This window comes from Meleagris gallopavo, chromosome 6, assembly GCF_000146605.3.
Source record: "Meleagris gallopavo isolate NT-WF06-2002-E0010 breed Aviagen turkey brand Nicholas breeding stock chromosome 6, Turkey_5.1, whole genome shotgun sequence".
NCBI lineage: Eukaryota > Metazoa > Chordata > Aves > Galliformes > Phasianidae > Meleagris > Meleagris gallopavo.
In genome coordinates, this window is record NC_015016.2 from 30,812,611 (window position 1) to 30,827,179 (window position 14,569).

Here is a 14,569-nt window from a genome sequence, read left to right on the forward strand (position 1 = left end):
ACAGTGAAATTCCACTTTCTTTTAAATAATGATTACCACCCCAAGCAAATACGGAGCAGAACCATCATTTCCCATTTGCTTGTCCTATTCAGTAGAAGCAATTAAAATTAAGACCAACTTCCCTAAAGGTGAATCGGGTGGTGGGCTGCCCTCAGTGAAAGAAGCCTGTTCTAGTTGTTAATATGCTTCCATTAGAACAATATATCCTTTATGCACTGTGGGGTTGCTACATCACATGAGATCAGAAGAGCTTCTTCAAAAGTGGCATTTGGGGAAGATGAAAGAGAGATTCCCTCTTGCAACAAACCTTGCCTGTAACAATGACTGCTCCTTCAGAAGCCCATGGCTTTTCAGCAGCCAGACAGAGGATACTCCTTGGCAGTACAGTCTGAAAGAAAAGCAAGTTAAAATGACATGCCCTTCCAGAACCAAGAACAGAATTATTCCCTTTTAAGCTGTAGCTGTGATGCAGTTTCAGAGTGCTGGTATCAGTGTCAGATGAACAGACAGGTGTCACAGCTACACTGCTTTTACTGGAGATACCTAGCCGTGATGAGCACTGAGCAGACAAGGAAGATGGACCTGTAACCCATTTAGCCCTGCATACAGCAACTGTTTCCATGACAGATTTCGTACTGTGTTTTACCATCCAATTAATGGTGTCATGGCAAGCAATATTATTACCATGGCAATAATGGGCTGACTGCCCTAGAATGGTTAGAGTCTTCATCTAAGGGGAAATACAGCAGTATTTCTTCAGAACATTTAATGGAATATCTTTTCTCTGTTTCTCCTATGGACTGGGAATAATTAATATTAAATGTTGCTACTGCATACTTAAGCAGGTTTGACTAAACTTGGAAACACCTTTCCTGTACACAGTACTGCAGAGCAAGTACCTGATCTTAGCCCTGTCATAGAAAATGGCACCCTTTTCTCTACAAACTTAAGCGATATGACCCTGGTTTCTTTACTGAGCACCTGGCAGGCCTCTTGCTCTTGTGGAACAAAAATAACAAATTTATTTCTCTGCCAGAAGTGACTTGCTGGCTAATGTGCTTTAACACAGACATGCTATATTTTTGTACAGCTACAGTCCGGGTGGAGGTGGCTGAGACTCTCTTCAGATTAAGGCTGTCTCCTTTCATCATATTAACTTTAATGCACCAAGGTATTCCTAGGACAACTTATCTCTTCTTTAGCATCTTATTAGCTATGAAAAGAGGTTCTGCTAAGTGGTGATGACAACGTATGAAAGCTTTTTCTCATACTAGAGGAGCTGAATTAGAGGAGTGCTTCAAGATTGTACAACAAGGTGTGCAGCTGCCTGCCCTTGTGCCATGAAGGCAGGGAAGCAATTGCTTTAACTTTAAGCATGCAAATATTCGAGTGAGACTATGCAAGTCGGTAACGTTTTAATCACAGAATCATAGAATGGCTTAGGTTGCAAGGGACTTTTAAGATCATCTATTTCCAAGCCTCTGCTATAGGTAGGGACACCTCCCTCTAGACCAGCTTGCTCAAAGCCCCATCCAGCCTGGCTTTAATGTATGTGAAGACTTTCTGGATCTCAGAACTTGTTAAGAAAAAGAAATTCTCTGTGACTTCCTTTTCTTTCAGGCTACTTACCAAAATCTCATTTCATTAAACAACTCCTTGCTGTTCTGGCAAGTGACACGATGTGCAGTCTTGAATCCATGTCTGACTTGGAATTAGTTTTATTTTCATGCTCAGCTCCACTTCACCTCCAGAGATTCATTCTTTTTGTTTGCTCCTTTGTTTTTCTATGCTTCTCCTTTCTTAGAAGCAGCTCTGAGACTTGCAGAAACAATGTGCACAACCAGCAGAGTTCCTGTAATATTCAGATCTTCCACCTTGCCACAGCAGAAGTTTGCAAAATAGGCTACAAAACTTCATATTAAATCCTTTTTATTTTATTTTACAGTAATGAGAAGAAGAGATGAAGATGTTCAAAGACCAAGTAGTTCCTAGTATCAACCTGTTCTGACAAGTCAGCTAGTTTGGAAATAATCAAACCAGCAACATCATGCCATTAACTTCATTGAGACTGTGCCTTAACCTACCACTTAATCTCATTGATGTTGCACTAAAATACAAAAAACATTTTACTGTCCTCACACCTGCCTTTCATAGATGAGCACAGTTATTTTACATTGTGACTCAGTATCTTGCAGCCATGCTCTGGCTAGATACAGATTGCAAGATGATAACTACAGCTTTCCCTTGTCCCATTGATGTGACCTGGCAGTCTTAAGGACGGCACTGATTTCCTTTCTGTGTTCAGGCCCTATCCTGTGAAGTTTTCCTATGTCAACTTGAATGACCCAATAATGATACATCATCTTTACCAGTTTGCCCTGACTAGTGATGGCAGCCAGTCTCTGCAGGCAAGTTATGGCTTTGTGCCTTTCTCCCAAATGTTTCTGCATCAGGCAGGCACATAATAATCTATGAAATGTTTGTGCCAGTGTGGGCTTTAAGTGGGATGATAATGTCGTGGACAATGTACTATGAGAAGAGAACTGAGATAATTGAATTTAAAATTAAACACATGCCAAAACATGGCCCACAGTATTTTCAGTCTTGTTACAGAGGGAATAAAGCCTGAAATCTGAGAACTACTGGGAATCGTGAGTGCCAGTGCAGGATAATTCCCGTGCTTTGTGATCTGTTTTCTGAACTCTACTGCTTGCTTAGGGCTTAATGTGTGCCAGGGAAATCTCTAGACAAAGGCAAGGTGAACACATGAGCACCTGCTTGGCAGGGGCACACTCCCCTGTCTTGCAGAGAGAGAGCAAGCTTATCTTCTCTTTATCTTGGAGGATTGCTAACTCTATACCTGCAGACAAGCAGATAGAAGAGTCTAGAGAGAAGGACGCAGTAAGTAGATATTTTTGACAAATATAAATATTGAGGTATTTCTTTCATGTTGGTAACTTTTCTTGACTACCAATGTACATAACAGCTGAAGTGATAAGTTGCTTGACATTCCATGTAGGCAATTTCAAGGCTAAATTTAATGGGTATTATCCCTCTATCGCAAAGGAAAATGGAATTTGAGACAAGGCCTTAGCTGTGGATTGCATTTTCTGGCATCTATCTACTCTATCTTGACTCTTGATACTTTTAACAGATGTAGGAAATGGACAAAAAATACAAGAATAAAAGAAGTCTGCAGCACTTTGCTAACTTCAGCTACCACCTAGCACATGTCATGTTGTCGTGGTTTTATCTGAAAGAGGTACTCCTGGGGGCAACATGGAGAGATCATCACTCTGGAAGAGTAATTGATGTGCTTTCAGGTTGTATGACAGCACACAGGTTGCATCTGCCACCCTATGGCAGTAGGCATCAACATCTCCAGAACCACCTTCCCCATCATGGCATAGTCTAACAACTGAGATCAGGCCCACCATTTTGGCAGATTTTTGACATGCCGCTTGTGAGCAGTTTTCTTGCCTTCCATCTCCAGAAGATCCTTCAGACAAAACAACCTAATCTCAGTTAACTTGAAAGCAACTTTTTCAACCAATCTCTAATCTCCCATGAGCACCATAATATTGCTACAAAGCTCAGAAAAATATCCCCCAAGCTCTCTGAAATGGGTTTTAGAACAGTTTGCTCACATTGTTTTCCGCTTTTTCTGGCAGATTCAGCTCAACTATGAGTCCAGACAGAGATATCAGACTAATCACTAGCTCCTGGGAACAGAAAACTTCTCCTTTTTCCTTTGTCCCTATTTGCCTACCAGCCATTTCTCTTGCACAGGTTTCTCAGCTAGAAATAATTGGCAGCTTGCACAGCTTCTGTTACCGGAGCTTTTAACCCTCAGCTTCCCTGATCAATCTTTGGGAAGTATTCATCTCACTGCCATTCAAGTGATGTTTAACATCAGCAAATGAATATTTTAATTCCAGAGAAAGGTAAGAGTTTGGGCCCTAGATTTCATTTTTCCACACATTCAGAGTTACATGACGTGACCATGAGTTTTAGAAGAGATATTAGAATCCCAAGACTTCAGCAGGCCTTGATCAATTCACTTTACAAAGGTCTAATCCAATCAAGCTCCACAGCAGAGAAAACACAGGAATATATATACTGCCAGTGAACAGGACAGCAATAACATAACATTTATCTTGCTAGCAGAAATATTGCCAATGTTGCTAATAGGCAAAAAAATCGATATAGTATAATGTATGGGCACTGTATTGCTTCTGCTTTAGGTAGTAGCTGTGTCACTGAGCTGTCTCTTCCCCATCAGGAATGAATGGTTAAAAGGGCTTGGAGGGAAGGGGAGGAATATGTTGGAAGGATTTGAGTGTGCCTTTCTTCTGCACTCTAGGTCTGTAGGTCTACTCTAATCAGACTCAGGCTGTACGTTCCTATGCCTTAGACTAATTGGTGTGGACATGATCACCCTGCTGATAATCTTGTTCTTTGGGCATTTTTTTCTACTCTGGAGGAACAGGCTCTGTTATTCCACCCCAACATTGCATCTCTGGCTGATCTTTCAGATACTGAAGTATTCCATTTATGAATGTAAACCACTTGGGGTGGTGCTTTATTTGGCTTGTAAGTGATTACAGAAAGTACAAATTCATAAGCTAGTAACAGTAGGTGTTTTGTTTTCTGTCTTGGTATTACTTGCTTTACTTGCACACCAACATGTACAGCCAATAGGTCACATTCAGTTAGTGAGGTGAGCATCATATTAAGACATATTTAACTTTTCAGCTTCTTTAGAGCTGGATCAGGTGGAAGTGATTTTCAAGAGAAGCCCAGACAAAGCTTAATGCAGACATATGTCTGCAACCATAGCAAAATATTTCTGTCACTGTATGCTCCAAAGAGTAAAGCACACAGAAGAATCAATTTGTGAAGATACAATCAAGAATAAAACACTCAGCCCAAACCTTCTCGTAACTTCACTACCTCTAAGAGTGCCCAGATCTCCTGTGTAACCGCCACAAGGTTTCAGAGGTGCTCTGGCAGTAACTATGCACACGGGAATGTTCCAGAATCAAGTGCTCTCCAGATACATGAGAAACCAGTAGATAATAAAAGGGAGGCACTTTTATGAGGTTATCCATCTATACATAAAATCCTCTTTTGTAGATCACTCCTGTGGCAACCTTCACCAATGGAGCCAGATGCTGCTGCTCTAGTGTACTCAACATTGCTGTGGGGTCTTGCAGGACTAATTACATTTCTCACTACTGCACAGCATGAAGCTCACATGCAGGATTCATATGTTATCCTTACAACTTCCTATGGATTGGACCTAAAGATATGACAGGTATGAGCTCAGAGGGCCAGGGAGGTGAGGTCTACCCTTGCATCAGGAGCAATGCAGGGAGCTCACCTGTGAGCCCCTGGAGGCTAGAAGAGAGCAATTTCGTACTGCATTCTGGCAGCGAAATTACTCAGCATTTTGTGCCCTCTTTCTAATTAAAGCACATCTTTATGCACTTTCACTTATATTTTCAGAAGATTTAATGTGGGAGAAGTGTCTTATTTAGTCTGCTTCATCATTAAAATCGCCACTATTATTCTTATAGCTTGGAGTTGCTAAGGGAAACAGTCCTTTGCCCCCTCTATTCTCACACCTGAGTTGTTAAGGGAAACAAAGCTTAATGTATGAAATACAGGTTGTGTTCTTCTGAAATGTGATGATATAAATAATCCCCAAATGGAAAAAATATACAAATACAGTGATAAAACAATAGTAAGTCAAGTCTGCAGAGCAGAGATAGTACTAATACTCACTTAAATTAGAAAAGAATTCCTTAGGTTCAATTAACAAAACATAGTAGGCAAAGAAAAAATATTCATGATTTTACAGATGTGTTTTACAAAGTGTGTTTTTGTTCCTAAGGTTTCTGGATAAAGTTCAAGATCACAGTTTAGATAAACTGCCCCTATGTTCCCACAAGGCACAATTCCTTTTTCCCTTGAGAGACACAAAAAGTCAACAGAAGACACTATTGAACCATTAGATCAGTGCCCAGATCTAGCCAGGCTTTGGAAAAGGAAAGCATGCAGCAACACTGCCTTGAAGATCCCTATTTAAAAATTTAAAGCATAACAGGATGAGAATAAAGGTAACACTATGAAAGTATTTAAATGGAGACAAAAGGATGAAACATCTGATGGCAAAATGCTGATGAAAATAAAGATAATCATGGAAAGATGATTAGATGCCACAAAAAGAAAAGAAAATTACACATCAATATGAAAAAGAAAAGTAATTCTTATTTGACTAATTCAGGCTTTTACTATATCTCACTTCTAGATTTGTTGAACTATTTCAGTACACTTCAAATCCCCTGGTACTCATTGTCTTCAGTGCTTGATGAAAATTGAAAACACCATATAAACCTATGATGTTTGCTTGTTATTTTCTGCTTCTTATAACACTCTGTGTTGATAAATTGTACAATCAGGATATTTCATCTGATTTTTTTTTCCTGTCAGTACAATGAGTACATTTCAAATTGAGTTTGGTATTCACTTCCTGATTTTTTTGGAGGTCATACAAAGGCAATATCTACATTGTCATCTCATTTCATTCCTCGAGGAGAATGTATTTTGTTTGCACCAACAGAGATCTCCCACTAAGGTACAATAGAGAAGAACATAGTCCTACTGTGATTAAAGCTGTGTTCAGGGCAGCAGTTCCATTTGGCAAAGGATTTTGAGACTTTGACCTTTATCTTCCGCTCAAATTGCAATTGCCTCCTCCCCCTCCCCTGAATGCATGAGTTGTCTTTGAAATAAGAGAAAAGCAAAACAAAACAATGTTTTCAGGCAGATCAATAATGTTCTTTCTTTTTTTCTTAACAGCCCTGAAACTTACTTAGTGCTGGAGGAGACTTCTGAACGACCATGTGTATGGAAGCTCTGGCTGGTGAAACCAAGCCATTCCCCAGATAGATGTTGCCAGGAGAGGATGGATTTGCTTGCCTGGTTTCCCAGCAGTTGGTTGGTGTAGCTGCTGGGACACTGAAGCTTCAGAGTACCACAGAGTTCTGCACTCCTCAGCACCCTTCAAAGCAGGATAGGAGGTTTGGGTGTGCTCAAAGAAACTCTGGGAAGGCAGGCTTTGAAGCTGAGTGTCTGGACATTGTTACCTCCCTGGCTTGTGCTAGAGCTACTGGGACTCTTGGGCTCTTTGCATGATATCATCCTCCAGACTAAAGTGAGAAGGAACCAGGCGCCTGCAAGCCCTGGAAGCTGAGCAAGTCAATCAGCTGCCTCTGGGAATGTGCTGTCTTCAAATATGTGTAACAAAATGGTTATTTTATATCTAAATGAGATCCTGTCTGATTTTCCCTAGGTAAACTCAGTGAGTGTATCCTTCATGCTGAAAGAGATTCCCTTCTCACCCAAAGTGCCTGTATTCATCATAAGGAAGACATTCTGAATTTTAAATAGTGATACTTATAATATAAAATTCAGTTTTTATAAAAGCACGTTTTTATTTTTCAAATTGAGACATCAAAAAGCCTCATGTAAAATATTGAAAACGTACTGTAAAAAATATTTCCCATTTCTATTCCAAAACCTTATTTTTGCCAAAGTATTTGATGAAACTTCATGTCTTCGGTGAGTGATGGCCTGCCAAAGTGTTGGGGTTCAGCTTTAGCTACAGCTATGTCAGCCACTGCCACGCTGTAACTTAAGAAGGGTTGAGTTGGGCAAAATGCCATGGGTGGAAAATCCCACAGATTTCTGTTTCTTTCAAAGGATTCATCTGGCTGGTGACCGGAAAATGGAACTCACTCTGTATCCTAGTCCAGAGGTTTGATTTACCTCTGCACAATCTTGCAAATGTCTTTGGAGCCGTGTGGGTTTAGTCAGTCTGGCAAGACAGCTCACTCTGGCCCTTCCCCAGGAAAGTGTTTAAGCACATGCCTAACAAGAGCGTGTGATGGGTCCCATTGAGGGCTACACGGGATGTTTCTGCAGCGCCTGGTTCTACAGAGCACATCTGGGGAACACATTCAACTGCATGAACTGTTACAAGCAGCACAGGTAGGGCCGCAGCTCAGTCCTGGTTGGAGTTGTGTCTAATGATGTACGTGTATATCATCAAGCATAATGGGGCCACGACCTGCCCTAATAGCTGCATACGCACATACGGAGCCTGCATAAGAAGAGCGTTGTTTGAGCTGTGATGCACAAGTGCACAGGGATGACTTGTGGCCCATCTGAGCTGGAGTTACTTAATCCACTGCCAGAGGGCAGAGGAGTTGTGGTGTAATGGGGTAATTTATCTTCAGGCAGGGCAACTGAGGGGCTAATACTAGCAGTCAGCCTTCCTTAAGGAAGCTGAGAAAGGGTTTTCTTTGCCCTTTTTTGCTAAGAACTTGAAACCATTTGTGAATTTTGCCACCTTTTGTCCAGAAGAATGTCAAATCAGTAAGTCCCTTATAAGCTTTTTCAACCTCAGATTACCAGGTAGACACAGACTGCATCTGGCAATGTCCTCTTCTCTTTGAATATGATTATGATCTTTGAATAAAAAACTACATTTTTACAGTGTTCCCAGCAGGATCACATGGTCAACAAGGATTAAACCAAAGATCAAGTCAAAGTTATCCAAAGACCTAAAAATAATGAACTTCAACTTCACAACTCATTCTTCCTTCAAAGAGTCTTTGGAATGAAAGTTTGTTTTAATGTCATAACGATATTCCTTGTGTAGCACTAAGAACCCAATAATAGACTCAAATGTACTGCGTTGTGTTTGGTCTTCATTTTGGTAGGAAAAGACAACCTGAAATGTCACTAAACCAGAATAACAAGTCATGCTTTTTGCAATTTTATAAGAGCGCTGTGGTGTGATGGACATGAATAATTTTTGACAGAGAATGAAGACCTGCTATCCTGAACAGCTATTGTGGCACAGATGTCACCCTTAGCATATACACAGTTGTGCAGCTGCAACTTGGAGCCTCCTTACTGGTAAAGCTGCATTGCAGGGAACAGTATAAAAATATTACAGGCTCAGTATTTTTTTCATAACTTGTCTTTGACAGGAAACACAGGTGCTCCTGACTCTCCCAGGATACAGCCCATTTTGTTTTAGCATTCACTATACTGCTTGTTGAGTTTGGGATGTCATCTTGGCTGTTAAAAAGGAATGTCAACAGCGTCTGTGAGAAATGCCCTATTAGTTTACTGTGTCCCAGCCCCAGCTGCTTGGAATTGGCTGCAGACATTTCTAGCTTTTGAAATTAATAATTTGAAAATGATGCTCTCTCTGGCAGTAATGACTGCATTCTGTCTTCAGAAGTAAAAGAAACTGTTCAAAACAGCAGTTTCTCCATCACAGTAGGTCTCATTATGTGATATTGTAATGCACAAGCACAGGTACTAGTGTCATGGATGCTATTTTATAACTACTTAACTGCAGAAGTAATGATACAGCAGAAGGTGGGAGTGAACATTAGCAGCGATCTTTATTCTATTCGAAGTTCTCAGGTCATATCAGATTTTCTCTTTGTTTTGCATTTGCGGCAATGTGCTACTTTAAATCCCAAGAGCAGAAATCAGAGCAGCTACTTTCATATGCATAAATGCAGAATTTTTGTATTTTTGACAAGGACAAGTTTCTGAAATTATGTTATGGAATCCCTACAAAAATGTTGTAAACTCTCAAACCAGATTCATGCCTTCAGTAAAGCCTTTTTCAGGGAAAGACTTGAGGTTGATGTGTTGGGGTGGGTTTTTTTGCTTTTTGTTTGTTTGTTTGTTTGTTCACTGTTTCTTTTTAATTGCTTAAAATTAGGAGGTAATATTGGAAAGCATTTCGCATTTAAGTAGTTCCATGTGCAGATACATAATTCCTTACCAATGCACTGTATAAAATACAGCATTTTATAATGAGATGAGTGCAAGTGCAGAAGCAAAAGGAAAGACATTTGCAGAGGTTATGGGAAGAAGACCTGAAAGGCTCACATGGAATTTCAGATCCACATCAAACGGTGCAAGCAATAGAGAGTCCTCTATGCATATTTCACAAACGGCCAGTGGCTCCAGTTTTCCAGCACCCTGGGTTACATTTAAATCCAAAGGCATAACACTCTCACTGTTTAAATAGATGATCAATCAGAAAGGCCATTCTTGGGTTCACTTACACTCCACATAGCCATGGTCAACCATTCAGTACCTTTGACCCGACCTTTGAACAGAAAAACGCAAAGGCAGCAGCAGCCGGGGTTGGAAAGAAAAGCACCCAACAAAAAGGCAGTGAAACATTTTCATAACAATAGAAACTGTTTCATAAAATGCTGACGCCAAGCCAGACGCAGAGGTTTGCCTGCTGCAAGATGAAACTGCTCACAGAGTTAGCAAAATTCAAGGGAAGTTTTAATATGCAGCAGCTGCTGAAAGCGAAATCTTGCAGGGGTTAACTCGCAGCCATGAAAAAATTATGAGGTTAATGACTCTGGCATATAATAGAAACTGTCTTTCTGCTGTGATTATACTAGGATATTGCCTTTGCCATTTTTAAAGGCAGTGTTCTTGATCTGAAATTGAAAATACCATATACATACAGCACAGAAATATGGTGGTAATTCAATCGGTCACATACAGGCCAGCGTTTCTTAAATCAGAGCTTTGAAATGAATGTGTCTCTCAGATCTACCATGTGTTTGTTATTTGTGTGGGTTTCTAGAGGTATTGTGATTAAAATACCTATTTGCCAATTGCCTCATTTGTCTTGGTTTATCAGATTACAAGATTAAATTACACTCTTCTGAGCTTTAAGAGAGTCTCGATGTAATTCACTTTTTCTCTCTCCATCTCTCTCACTGAGATTACATTAATTTCTAATTCTGTGAATAAGCTTTAAATTTCTTTCAGGGAAAAGTAATCAAGCTGCTGATCTCAAATGAAATATCCAGGAAATTATACGGTAGATGTTTTCAGTCATGGGGCTCTTTGTTTGAATTTAGAAATGAGTATAACTTTCTGTATGTGTGATTTTTATGCATTTATTAGTTCTGAAAACAGGTAAACTAGAAGAGTTTATTGAAAATTGGGTTCCATGATTACACCTACATTGTAAGAAGGAAGTGAGCAAAAAGATTGATAAGGCACATTGCTTGCAATGCTGAAGAATTCATTTGTATTTCTGAACCCATTTCCTGGGAAATATGATGATACACTTGTGATTACACATAAGTGGTTTGTACAACTGGAATCTCCTCCCCAAAATAAAATATAGTGAAATACAAAAGAATGCTGCATGGAGGAATTGAAGATTTAAGGCTATGGTGTTCAAATACAGTGGTGAAAAAAGTAGCTTAACATAAATCTTCCCAAAGTTATCTTCAGTGAGCTCTCAGCTGTGCACGTTTCACATGTTGTTGCATTTTGGAAAGGATTATTTACCTCTGGCAACATATGGGTTCTACTTTTATTTTTATCAAAGTTTTTAGACATGTGGATCTCTATGTTTGGCAACTTATGTTCTGGGAACTAATCTGCAAGTTCTTCAGTTCACACTCATAATGAGATACCACTGCCATTTTATCACCAGCCTCCAAGAGGCATGCCCATTCATAAATACAAGCTTGTGCAAATATCTCTGCCTATATACATGGGTGGGATGGTGGTGGGGCAATCCCAGCTAGCAGCCAATTTTGATTATTCATTCCTTTCTTGAACAAGCAGATAAATCAACGGCAGAGATGTGATGCATGTTAACTCCTCTCTGTCTGCTCAGTTTTCCCACTCTCTCTTGCCTCAGCCTTTGGCCCCTCTTTGGGTGCTGCAGGGACAGGGAGGAGGCAAGGAGCTGCTGTTGCACCAGTTCCTCTTTCCCAGGAACATCTTCCTGGATGATCTCAGTGAGGATGAAGTGGGGACAAAGACATGCATCCCATGTCCCTATTCTCTCCTCTCCATATCAGCACCCTATTGAGGATTCTCTTGCTGACCTCTTGCCAGAGAGACACCAGGATGGAACTCATGTACTTACTCAAGGGAGATGAAGTGGGTTTTCCTCAGCATCTCCCCTTTCCCCACAGTATCCCCCACCATCAGCAGCTACCAGTGTAGCAGTGACAAATGACCCTAAGCATCCCTGGGAGTACACCCCAGGGCACAGGATGCCAGCCTGGGCACAGAGGCAAGAGCAATACCCTGGCAGACTGGCAAACAGCAGGGCAGCACGTCTTTGCTTTGTGCTCAAAAGCCTCTGGCAGCCCTGTCCAAACAATCCCGTTTGACAAAAAATGCAAACAACATTACGCACAGGAGGTCTTAAAAAATGCCTTTCATTTCCAGAAGGGGAAAGATTTGGGGTCTGGGCTGCGATGAATTAGCACGCTGACCTTTTATCTTGAGAGGCCACTGATGTTTGAAGACAGCCTCATTCTTGAATGAAATTGCTTTGGGTGGTCTTTGTCTGCTTAGGAAAGAAAATTTTTGTTATGCTGAAAATAAGGGCATGAGAGTACACAGACATAAACAGCAAATTCAATCTCTCCTCAGAGTGAGGGAGGGGGCCTTAGGCCAAAACAGAGGTGCATTAATGAGCTTACATCAGCCAAAGGAAATGACTAAGTACCTGTGAGTTATTTCGGTATTAACTGTGATTGTCATGTGTGGCTCTATTGATTTAATGTAATAGAAAACGCACAGCACAATAAAGTAAGGTATTAATATCCTTTTATCAGCCAAAAGTAATTTTCAGGCATGAATATATTGAGAGTTCATGAGATTGAAACTCATTGACAAATTCTGAGAGAATTACTCTCATTATTGGCAATTTGAAGTAAAAATGGGAATAATGATACAGTTTATGTCCATTTGCACAGCTCCTCCCACCAGGAACTTTTCTGTACTACAGATTTGTACAGTGTAGGAAATAGAGGAACTCTGTAGCGAATCCCAAACCTTCCTTTTCTCATATCCGTCTCTCCAGAAGAAAAAGAGTATTTCAGAAATTTGGGAACATGGTGCAGGTCATTGCACAACACAGACTATCCCTGTTGCTGGTTTTGGGAAGTCCCTGTATTTTGGTGCCCCCTCTTACCGCGAAGCAGAGCAGTATGTCTGATCACATTTACTCTCTGCTACCATATACCACTCAGAAAACAAATTTTAGAAAGTCAGAGCAGTACTGCAAGCTTGCTTGCTCTCCTCCCTGCTTTGACATATGCAGAAGATTTAAAGCTGTCAGGTTGTTGGATGGTTGCCATGGGATTTCAAAGGGAGGGAGAGAAATCCCCCTGGCACGATGCAGATGAACAGCGCGCTGCAGTGGCTGGCTGACCTTTTCTCAGGGTAGCCCTCTGAGAAAGCACCCCTGAAGATCTTGGTTAATATTATTACATTTAAGCTTTATTTACCTTGACATTTCATGCAAGCTAGATGAGGAACTCAGCATATGATGTTAGTCTAAATCAACGTGCAGACAAACACCTGAACTGCTGTCTGAATGGCCTGGCTGACCAGGGCGAGTGCAACTCATCCCCCCAGGGCAAATACACAATGCAATTCACGTGGGAGCCCTACATGCGTGCCCTTGCCATGTCTGCTTTCTATTTGGCTAAATGCACATGAAGCTGTCACCGGTGCTCCCGCTTTGGTTGACCTCTGTGCTATTTGAACTATTTGTCTTGCCGGTTGGAAATTTTCTGAGCAAAATAGCCTAATTGGCCTTGATTAACAAGCATCTGGTGTGAGTACAAATGGTTATTTGAGCAATAATGAGAAAGAACATGGGGAAGCGAGTTGGCGGCCTAATTTCTTGCAATTGTTCCATTCCCCATCCCCAGCTGCTGAAATCCTTTTTCTGGCAAGGTGGGGAAGGCGTTTCTCTGCAAGCAGCCAGGAATTCTGCTTTGTTAAACCAAATCCATGCCATTCCTTTCCATTGCCTTGCCATGCATACAGGGCTCTCTGGCACAGCAATTCATGGGATGTACAGCATGAGGGCATGTGAAAGTGGACTGCATCTTTTGCAGCCACACTCATCAGAGAAAATGTTAAATATTGCAGAAGCTGCATTAGTTTCCCCTTTATCTTTGTACCTAGTCCTAAGCCTGTGAAATGCCTGTTCATAAATAATGCCTAAAACATATGTGCCTCAGATGATTAAAGCTTGGGATTTAGAACTGTACAAGTAAATAAGCTTTCTGAAACTCCCAGCTACAAATAACTCAGTGTAGGTTCCAAAATTTATTTCTTATTTTCTTTAACTGGGCGGGCTATTTCACATTCCCTCAGACGAGAAATAGCTCTCCTTTCTCATATATGTCTGTATATAGAGAGATGTTTTCTGACTTTTCCAGTGGTGTGATTGTACATAAGAGCTGCATAAGTTATTTGGAACATGTAGAAAGAAAAGCCATTGTACTGCCTTAAACTTGATGAAATCATCAGCAGGTATGACATAAAAGGAGTGTAATGCATTTATAATAAATGTGGTATATGTATCCAGCTAGTATATGTATATGTGTGCATGTATAAAACTGTTCAACTTTGCCAGAAAATGCAATCATGGCATGAAGACTCCTATGGAGAACAG